Source organism: Tachyglossus aculeatus, chromosome 11 (assembly GCF_015852505.1).
Source record: "Tachyglossus aculeatus isolate mTacAcu1 chromosome 11, mTacAcu1.pri, whole genome shotgun sequence".
NCBI classification, from domain to species: domain Eukaryota; kingdom Metazoa; phylum Chordata; class Mammalia; order Monotremata; family Tachyglossidae; genus Tachyglossus; species Tachyglossus aculeatus.
In genome coordinates this window covers 6,201,910-6,212,312 of record NC_052076.1, presented here as the reverse complement: position 1 = coordinate 6,212,312, position 10,403 = coordinate 6,201,910, and the positions used below count along the sequence as shown (strand labels likewise).

The 10,403-nt window shown below is 43.6% G+C and overlaps 1 non-coding gene across 1 annotated transcript; it reads left to right on the top strand.

Annotated features, from left to right (window-relative positions):
* The first annotated feature begins 1,509 nt into the window (after window positions 1–1,509).
* Window positions 1,510–1,647, top strand: LOC119935478. The gene has a single exon (XR_005453358.1). It is a non-coding gene; the product is annotated as a small nucleolar RNA SNORA7 (small nucleolar RNA).
* Window positions 1,648–10,403: the final 8,756 nt, after the last annotated feature.

Below are 10,403 nucleotides of genomic sequence, written 5' to 3'. Positions count from 1 at the left end.
TTGATGTATTTTTAAAGCCTTTTTTTCTAAAGAGTTAATTTCCATAAAATGAAAATTGACAATCACTTTACAAACACTATAACGGCAAGATTATTTTATTCCCAAGAAGCAGAAGGAGTTTGGGACCACATTGAGAATGAATGGGTTGTCATGTTGAGAAGCTGTAGAGGTGGGATTAAGGGAGAGGTCTCAGGGGAAGCGGGAAGCAGTGTGGACTACTGGAAAGAACACAGGCCTGGGAGTCAGAGGACCTGGGTTCTAATTCCGATTTGCCACTTATCTGCTGTGTGACATTGGGCAGGTCATTTCATTTCTCTTAACATAACATCAAATTTGATATTTGCTCCAACCCCAGAGCACTTATGAACATATCTTTAAATTACACATTATAAATTACTTATATATTCACATTAATTTAAATTTTAATTTAATTACTTTTAATTGCACGTTTATTCATATTAATGTCTGTCTTCCCCTCTAGATTTTAAATTTGTTCTGGACAGGGAACACGTCTGCTAATTCTGATGTATTGTACTCTCCTAAGGGCTTAGTACAGTACTCTGTATACAGTAAGCTCTCAGTAAATACCTTTGATCGACTGATTGATTGATACTCTGTGCCTCAGTTATCTCATCTGTGCCGTAAGGATAAAACACCCATCCTCCCTCCCTCCCTTTTAGATTATAAGCTTTGAGACCGGGACTGTGTCCACCCTAAATAACTTCTATCTACTACAGTGCTGGGCATACAGTAAGCATTTATCAAATAAAACAATTACTATTATTCCTCCTACTAATGATGATGATGGTGATGATGATAATAATAACAATAAGAAGAAGAAGAAGAGGAAGTCTGGCTCAGAATTCCTTAGGGTCTGGGCAAGATTAGTTTGGGTCTGGTTAAATGAGTGAAGGGGTACTCTGAGACACAGACCAGAGAAAACTCTCCCTTGAGCTCAGTTCACGGCTGCATTTGCTAGGAGAATCATCTCGAAGGACACAGAAAGGGGTTATGGGAGGATGCGCAAAACATGAGCAGCTGGCTAATCTACCAGTCCTCAATGAATTATAGTTTCCTGGTGACCCTGTTTCTTTGGATTCCACCAGTTCCATTGGAATCCGTTTGGATTCCAAACGGGGCTTTACAAGCCACCCTCTTCTGATCGGTTCTCCCAGGGCAGCATGGTACCTTATGAGATTAGGGTACAGATGTTCTATAAATTGGGGGATAATAACCAGGTTTCCTTTTTTTCTTTTTCAGGTTAGGTAAACATTTGGAGATTGCATGGCCTAGTGCACAGAGCATGGGCCTGAAAGTCAAGAGACTATGGATCTAGTTTGCCCCGTGTCTGCTCTGGGATCTTGGGCATCTCTTAACTTCTCTGGGCTTTAGTTTCCTCACCTGTAAAATGGAAATAAACTACCTGCTTAAATTACTTTTTATATCGTGAACCCCCTGAAAGATAGGGCCCATGTTCAATCCTATTATCTTGTCTCTACCCCAACACTTGTCCTCTCAGGGTTGCACCTGGAGAGTTTCCAGTACTCTACCAGTCTCGGCTGTGGGAGGGAGAGTCAAGCAGAGGCCTACCCATTCCATTCCTAGCTTGGGCAGTGGCTAGAGAGTGAAAGGCAATCTGCTACAAGTCAAAACTCACCTGTGCTGGGCAACAGTGGCACGGAAGAAAGTCGAGGGCAGAGACTCAGGTTTACTGCATGGAAGAAGGCAATGGTAAACCACTTGCATATTTTTACCAAGAAAACTCTATGGATCCCCTACCGGAATGATTGTAGATGGAGAGCGGGGCGTTCTGGGAGAGATGTGTCAGTGGTGTCGCTATGGGTTGTAAATGACTTGATGGCATAAGACAAGACCCCAGCATTTCTCCCAGTGCTTTGGTATTCTATATGTACTTAAAAAAGACATCATCATTCAGTTAATAATTTATTAGGGTGTTTATTTAACCAAAAATTAAATTATGGTCCCCACTCCTCAGAAAAGGTTGCCCATTCCTCTCCCCATCAGTCAATCATTGATTGGTATTCATTAAGCACTTTGGGCAGAGCATTGTACTAAGCACCTGGAAAAGTACCAATAGAGTGAGTAGACCCCTGCCCTTAAGGTGCTTACAATCAAGAAATTCCAGACCACTAGCTTCTAGGCCCTCAATAAGCTCACTCCCAACCTCTTGTCTTCACTGCTCAATTCTGTATGGACAGAATTGGAGGTGGTGGAATTCCCCCAGTCCTGAGCTCTGGGGTGGCTACAATTCATTAAGAAACAAATTAATTGTTCCCCCTTCCGGTGGGGATGATGCTCTTTTCCACTACATTTCTGGCATGGGAGACCCTGGCTTGGCCCAGAACAAGCTGGATCTCTTTCCCACCAGTCACTACAATTTTCCTTATCTCTAAATTTAATGTCTGTTTTCTCCCATAGACGATGAGCTCTCTGTGGACAGGGATCGTATCTATCAACTCGATTGTGTTTGTACTTTCCCAAACTCTGTGCACATGTGCTTTCACACAGTAAGCACTCAGTATTCATTCATTCAGTCGTGCTTATTGAGCGCTTACTGTGTGCAGGGCACTGTACCAAGTGCTTGGGAGAGCACAATATAACAATAAATAGACACGTTCCCTGCCCACAGCGAGCTTACAGACTAGAGGGTCAGTAAGTATCACTGATCGACGGATCGGCTGATTCACTTGCATTTCGCCACACTTCCCCAGCCTAGCCAAAGCCAGTCCCATCTGGTGCCATTTCCTAGCCAGAAGAATTCAATGGAATTGCTATCCAATTGTCTGCTTAGTGACTATAATCAGCTTTCCCCGAAATTGTGTTACCAAATAGGTAAATGGAAATGAAAAATACTTTGGAAGGTGCTTAGAGAAGCAGCGTGGCTCAGTGGAAACAGCTTGGGCTTCGAAGTCAGCGGTCATGGGTTCAAATCCCAGCTCTGCCAATTGTCAGCTGTGTGATTTTGGGCAAGTCACTTAACTTCTCTGGGCCTCAGTTACCTCATTGTAAAATGGAGATTAAGACTGTGAGCCCCCCATGGGACAACCTGATCACCTTGTATCCTCCCCAGTGCTTAGAACAGTGTTTTGCACATAGTAAGCACTTAATAAATGTCATTGTTATTATTATTATTATCTGTCATCGGGATGGTGATGGGGCTGATGCAGAGCCCCTTCCAGGGTCCCTGTCTTGATAAAGAAGTAATTACCATCTGAAATAATCCCTGCTGTACCTTCTAGGTGACAGAGACACTGAGCAAGGAGATAAAACAACAGGCGAGGTTACAGCTAAATTATAGGGGGAGTGTAATCAGATGAACCCGAGCAGGAATTACAAAGATGGGGTAATAGTTCATTTGCTTACTGAGGGCTTTGATTCGTTTCCTGTGGTCACTGTAAAATTTAATAATATCTGTCAAGTCATGTGGTTTGGAAAAAGATGCTCCCAGTATGCATTCTTATCCCCGTAGGTTGGATGCTGAATGCCTGAGGCAAGATTACCATCAAAGCCGGTAACATTCCCAACACAGATCTTCTAATCTTCATATGAATGACAACCTTCACTTCTAAGGCACATGGCAAATGAAGGAAGCATGAAGAGGTGCACTTTGCATTTTTGTGGACGGGAGGAGGAAGTGGGGCCAGCAAGGATTTAAGAGGATGATGCCCATCTCTCAAGGCTGGTGGTAAAAATAATGATAAACCCAAGGTAATTCATTTGAACAGCAGTATGGATTTCTTAATGCTTAAAAATGCTGTCCAGTTCTGGGAATAACTTCTGAGCTCCTCTGAGAACTTCTATCCCCTCTGCTTAATCTATTCAGTGGTTACCGGGTTGATATGTGAAAAATACATCAATGTCTCAGTCCAAAGTAACATTTCACTCTCCATGTTCATTGACGGTTTCTCTTCTCAACTCCGTCAGAAGATTCAGATTCAGCCGGTTTTTTAAGTTTGGCCAATTAAATTAAAGATTAGCCATCTGTGATTTTCAGGAAGAATTTTTTTCAGTTCATGAAATTTTAAGTTCCAACCCTTGTCTGATCCTTTCAGCTTCTCCCTGCTACAGCTAATGGCACAGATAGTGTGGCTCAAACTTATTGCCACTTATAATAATAATAATAATAATAATAAAAATAATAGTATTTGTTATCATAGTAATAGTAATATTTGTTACTATGTGCCAAGCACTGTTCTAAGTGTTGTACTAAGAGTAGGAGAGAGAACTGAGGCACAGAGAAGTTACATAGTAACATAGTAAGTGCATAGCAAATGCTTAACAAATACCACAATTATTATTAGTGATAGTTGTAGTAAATCACTAACAAATAAATATGATTGGTTGCAGTATTCCCCCCTACCCTCAGCCCTGCAGAACTTTTATATATAACCATAGTTTATTCATGTCCATGTCTGTTTCACCCTCTAGGCCGCAAGCTCATTGTGGGAAGGGAACCTGTCTACCAACTCCATTGTACTATATTATACAACTGCTGAGTACAATACTTTGCACATAGAAAGCATCCAAAAAAACCATTAATTGATTATTGTGCCCAAATGGAAGAAAAGTAGAATCCCTTCAGCATGTGCCTTTCTCCTCACTCCACTCCAACTGAAATTTTCCTTTCTTTGCCAGCATCTCTACTGCTGAGACTTGTTTGGTAGAGGTGGTTCACTCTGACACTCAAATCTTTTTCTTCCCCCATTACTCCTTCCCCCATTACTCCTCCCCCATTACTCCTTTCCCACTCCTTTCTGGGTCTGGGTGTGGAATTTGTGGTTCTTTCAGAAAGTTATACTGTGATGCACCCTCCCAACTAGCATGGAAAGAGCATGGGCATCGGAGTTGGAAGACCTGGGTTCTAATCCCCACTCCATAAATTGCATGCTTTGTGTCTCAGTTTCTTCATCTGTGGAATGGAGATACAATAGCTGTCTTCCCTCCTACTTAGACTGTGAGTCCTGGGTGGGAAAAAGACTGTATCTGAACTGATTACCTTATATCTACCCCAGCGTTTAGTGCAATCCTGGCAGATAGTAAATGCTTAACAAATACCACCACCACCACCAAGTTCTGCTCATTATGGGCAGGGAACGTGTCTGCTAATTCTGTTGTCTTGTACTCTCCCGAGTGCTTAAGTACTTAAGTAAGTACTCAATAAATACCATTGATTGATTGATCGATTGATCCTGCCTTGTCAGGGAGAATGACAGAGCCGTAATCTCAAGTCTGCCACTCCTTGCATAAACACAATCACTTGCTTTGTCCGAGATGGAAAATGGCTCTGCTTGGAATGTTTTGGTCGTACATCTCGGGGATTCACTGCTAGTATCCCCCAGCAGTTTGGAGACTGACTGTTCAATTAATAGCTTCATTTTTGCCTTTTCTCACCTGGGAACTCCTCTCCGCATCTCTTCTCCACCCCCGCCTTTTCTTCTCTGATCCATTTGTATTCACCGTATTACGCTGCCCTGCTCTACTCATGTGGCAACGGGGAAAGGGTCAGGCAGGGTCTCGTCAATCCTAAACCAACCGGTCCCATGCTAAGTTGCTGGTGACCTTGCCAAATCTGCTTAGTAGCAACCGGAGGCCCAGGTGGGCTAGTGGGGTCAAATGCTTTTGTGAGGTCGACAAGCACAGGCCAGAGGTCTTCCTACAGAATGGCTGTTCTTCCCTGCTCTTCTGGGCTCTGTGGTTTGTGGTAAACATCAGGCCTGCTGTACTCTGCTGACGGGCTGGATCACGTCAGATGCTGGGAGTGCATGGTTAACTGGGATCTTCAGGAGCAGGGCCAGAAGAATTCTGGGTAGAATCCTCTCAGCAGTGAAGTGTCAGAGTAATGTCTTCACTCAGCCCTCTTACCTTACCATTCCATGCTTGGGAAAGTACAAAAGAAGCAAAATACATGTTCCCTGTCTTCAAGGTATTTACACTGGAATGGGATGCTATTTTTCTAAAATTGGAGGGAAGACGTGGGTGGTTTTCAATGTTCTTCAGGGCCTCCTTCTCCTCCTCCTCCGTGATGGAAGGCAAGTTCGGAAAAGAGTTAAAAAGGTGTCACCACTGTGGCCTAGTGGATAGAGCATGAACCTGGGAGTCAGAAGGAACTGGGGTATAACCCCTGCTCTGCCATTTGTCTGCTGTGTGACTTTCGGTAAGTTACTTTACTTCTCTGTACTTCAGTTACCTCATCTGTAAAATGGGATTAAGACAGTGAGCCTTATGAGGGATAGGGACTGTGTCCAACCCAATTACCTTGTATCTACCCCAGTGCTTAGCACAGTGTCTGGCACATAGTAAGCTTTAACAAATATCACAATTATTATTATACGAATTGTCAGTTCTGTAGTGTTTCCAGGGACAATGTATGGATCCAAAAACTGGACAGTGAAATAACGGGTTAGAAAGAGCACCGACTATTTTGAAATGTGGTGTTGGAGAAGGCTTTTGCAAATACCACGGACTGCCAAAAAAAATATGGGTTTTGGAGTAAATTAAGCCAAAGTGATCTTTGGAAGGCCAAATGATTCTACTTAGATTAGCCTATTTTGGATACATCATCAGGAGGACTAATTCTCTGGAGAAGACAGTAATGCGAGAAAAAGTACAGAGAAAACATGGAAGAGACAGACCAGCAGCTAGATGGATAGAAACTGTTACAACAATAATGGAAGAACCGTTAGCAAGGTAACAGATTATGGCAGAAGATATAACGTTCTAGAGAAAATATATCCGCAGAATTGCCTTGAATCGGAAATGACTGGATGGCATTTGATAATAATAATGATTGATAAGATCCTGCCCTTGTCTGTGATGTGAGTGGAGCTGACAGTCCTCTCAGTGGCACCGGGGTTGTGAATCTGAATTGTACTTTCCAAGCGCTTAGTACAGTGCTCTGCACACAGTAAGTGCTCAATAAATACTATGGAATGAATGAATGAATGGTGTCCTATTGCATCCTTTGGTGGTATTCACTGAGCAACAACTGAATGTTAGGCACAGTATCAAGATGTTGGGAAATTTCAACAGAAGCAAAACACACGGTCCCTGTCCTCAAGGAGTATACAAGCTAATGGGGAAGAAAGACAGAACAAAATGTTTTGGAAGTAGTAAGGGTAGAAGGAAGAACAAGAATAGGATAGGAAGCAACTCACCTTTATCAGTATGACAAAGCTGAATAAATAATTGAAGATACACAAAAATGTATACCTACAAATAGCCGTCAGGCTGACTCTAGATCCCTTAATAATGGCATTTGGTATTTGTTAAGCACTTACTATAGGCCAAACACTGTACTAAGTGCTGGGGTAAACACAAGATAATCAGGTCCCTCATGGGGCTCACTGTCTAAGTAGGAGGGAGAATAAGTATGAATCCCCGTTTTGAAGATGAAGAAACTGAGGCACAGAGAAGTGAAGTCACACAGGAGGAAAGTGGTGGAGTTGGGATTAGAACCCAGGTCTTCTGACTCTCTGGCCCTTGTTCTTTCCACTAGGTTACACCAACTCCTTAACTTGCTTCTTGGGGGTTTGTGGAAATGGGGAGTCAGACAGATTTAAAAATAGAAGTCCATTCTGAGTTCTCCTTGCTCTTGCTGCTGTTACTGGTTGGACTTTCCATCCCCTCAGCATCCTCCCTCCCAGGATCACCCTCCTACAGAGGCAACTATCAAAGATGAGCAGTGCCTCTCAATAAACACCATCCAATATTTGATTGATTGCTATTCCCACTTTAAAAAGGAAAAAAAGGATACCCAGAGAAGGGAAGCAATTCCTCAAGGACACACAGCAAGTCAGGGTCAGAGCTGTGGTTGGGCATGATCTCTTCCAGCTCTGTTCCCTGGTCACCAGATCAGGTCAATTCCATGATAGAGTTCACCTCCATCCCTCAAGACTGTAAACTGGTAATAATAATAATATTAATAATAATAATAATAGCATTTATTAAGTGCTTACTATGTGCAAAGCACTGTTCTAAGTGCTGGGGAAGTTACAAGGTGATCAGGTTGTCCCACGGGGGGCTCACAGTCCTAATCTCCATTTTACAGATGAGGTAATTGAGGCAGAGAGAAGTTAAGTGATTTGCCCAAAGTCACACAGCTGGCAATCAGTGGAGTCAGGATTTGAACCCATGACCTCTGACCCCAAAGCCCATGCTCTTTCAACTGAGCCACGCTGCTTCTCTGGTAGTGGGCGGGGAACGTGTTTACCATCTCTGTTACATTGTTTTCTCCCACACACTTAGTACAGTGCTCTGCATACAGTAAGCACTCAATAAACACCATTGATTGATTGGTTGATTGACCTTAGAGCTCAGAAGGGCTGGAGGCCTGATAGAAATGGGGAAAAAAAACAGGGCCAAACAGACACTGGTGTGGTTCTCAAGGAGCAGCGGATAATACCCTGGCCCCCAATTCTCTGGGAGCATTTGTGGGGCTGTAGTACTCTGGATGTGGCACGGTGATCCAGCTGGGTGACTGTGGGAATGGAATTCAATGACAGTAACATTAAAGAGCAGGATCAAAACCTCAAGTAGTTTCCTGAGGAGATGCTCAGCCTCCATAAAACATTAGGGAAGATGAGAAGAAGCTTGACTGGGCCAGATTACCACATCACTTCCACAGTCCCCCTGTGAATGCTGCTCCCTCCTTGCCTCCCAGACCCAAGAGAGCCCCCAGCATAGATCAGCTGGACTCTTGGCTCTCTTCCTAGGGTGGACCCTTTGAGCCCACAGAGGCTTTGCGATGCCTCTGCCCACCTAAGACCCCTGAGCCACTGTGCCCAAGTCCTACAATCCGGGCCCATGGGGCAGGGGTTGGGCCCCTCCAATCCGCTTTTTTCTGCCAGCCCCCTGGTGATTGCCAACAATTGGTCCAAATTAACTCAGAGGGCTTTAAGCGCTGCAGTTTAGGGCCTCAGGCTGAATACCCCCTAACTCAAAAAACACATGTACATAGAAAAAATATTTTATGTATATATTACACACACAAACACAGATGTGTGAAATATATATGTATAACGTATATATATATATATATATATATATATATTTGTATGTGTATTATTTATGATTTGGGAAATACATGAAGCTGTGCCAAGGGAAGAAGTAGGCTATTTCTAGATGTTTAATACTGAAATGTAGTCACAGAACAACATAGGTTCCCAACGGGCAACGAGCGTGTCCCTTCTTTACTTTTGTTTTTCCCAAGTCTAGTAGGGTGCACTGTACTAAGTGACCACTCAATACCACAATTTGTTCATGTTAATTAAAAGGGAAGTTTAGTATAGCATTGTGTCTCAATGCCTGAATTGTGATCATTTTGTTTTAAATTAGGAAAAAAAAATGCATACAGAGCACCACAAAATCTAACAGCCACAATCATCTTCATGTACAACTCCCTCCCCATCCATTTATGGCAGACCACTACTCTCCTCATCTTCAAAGCCTTATTAAAATCAACACCTCCTCCAAGAGACTTTCCCGGATCAATTCTTCAACTCCCCTATTCCCTCTACTTCCTGTGTTGTCTGTACCCTTGGATCTGTCTCCCTTTCTAGACTTTGAGCCCGTTGTTGGGTAGGGACTGTCTCTATATGTTACCGACTTGTACTTCCCAAGCGCTTAGAACAGTGCTCTGCACACAGTAAGTGCTCAATAAATACGATTGAATGAATGAACTCTAACATCCTTGTGGGCAGGGAATGTGTCTACCAAGTCTATCACACTCTACACTCCCAAACACTTAATACATTGGTCTGTGCACAATAAGCGTTCAATAAATATCACTGATTGATTGATTGACTAGGACATTAGGTGGGACTTGGCCTTACCATCTCAGCTCCCGCTCCTCTGGGTGAGGCACGCAGGAGAGACTCCAGAGACCCCAGAGATGCTCGGCTCATTTCCTAAACTCCAGCGCAGGAATCTGTCTGGATGCAAAAAGGTAACTTGATCCCAATTAATGAAAGTGTCTGGGTCAGCCTGTCACCTTCCATGCTCTTTATGTGTGCCTCAGACAACCTCTGTGCTTATTAAAACCTCGGGCGCTCTACAGACGCTCTGCCTTAGAGCTGGTTGCCAGAGGCTCCTGGGCTAAGAGCCTGGCCACAGGTTTCTTGGTTTGAGATCTGACATTGCAAGGATCTCTGTCATCTGCTCTGGCAGCCCACGTCAGATGAAACGGTTCGCGGACCCACCGTGCCCAGGAAGGATGAAGGGCGGAACAGGCAGTGTTCAGTGGGGCTGGTTCTCCCCAAAACGCCCCCCCCTCCCACCCGGGATCTGGGCCTCCTGGGACACCTGAGTCCCAAGCAATAATAATAACAATAATAATGACAGTGGTATTTGTTAAGCACTTACTATGTGCCAGGCACTGTACTAAG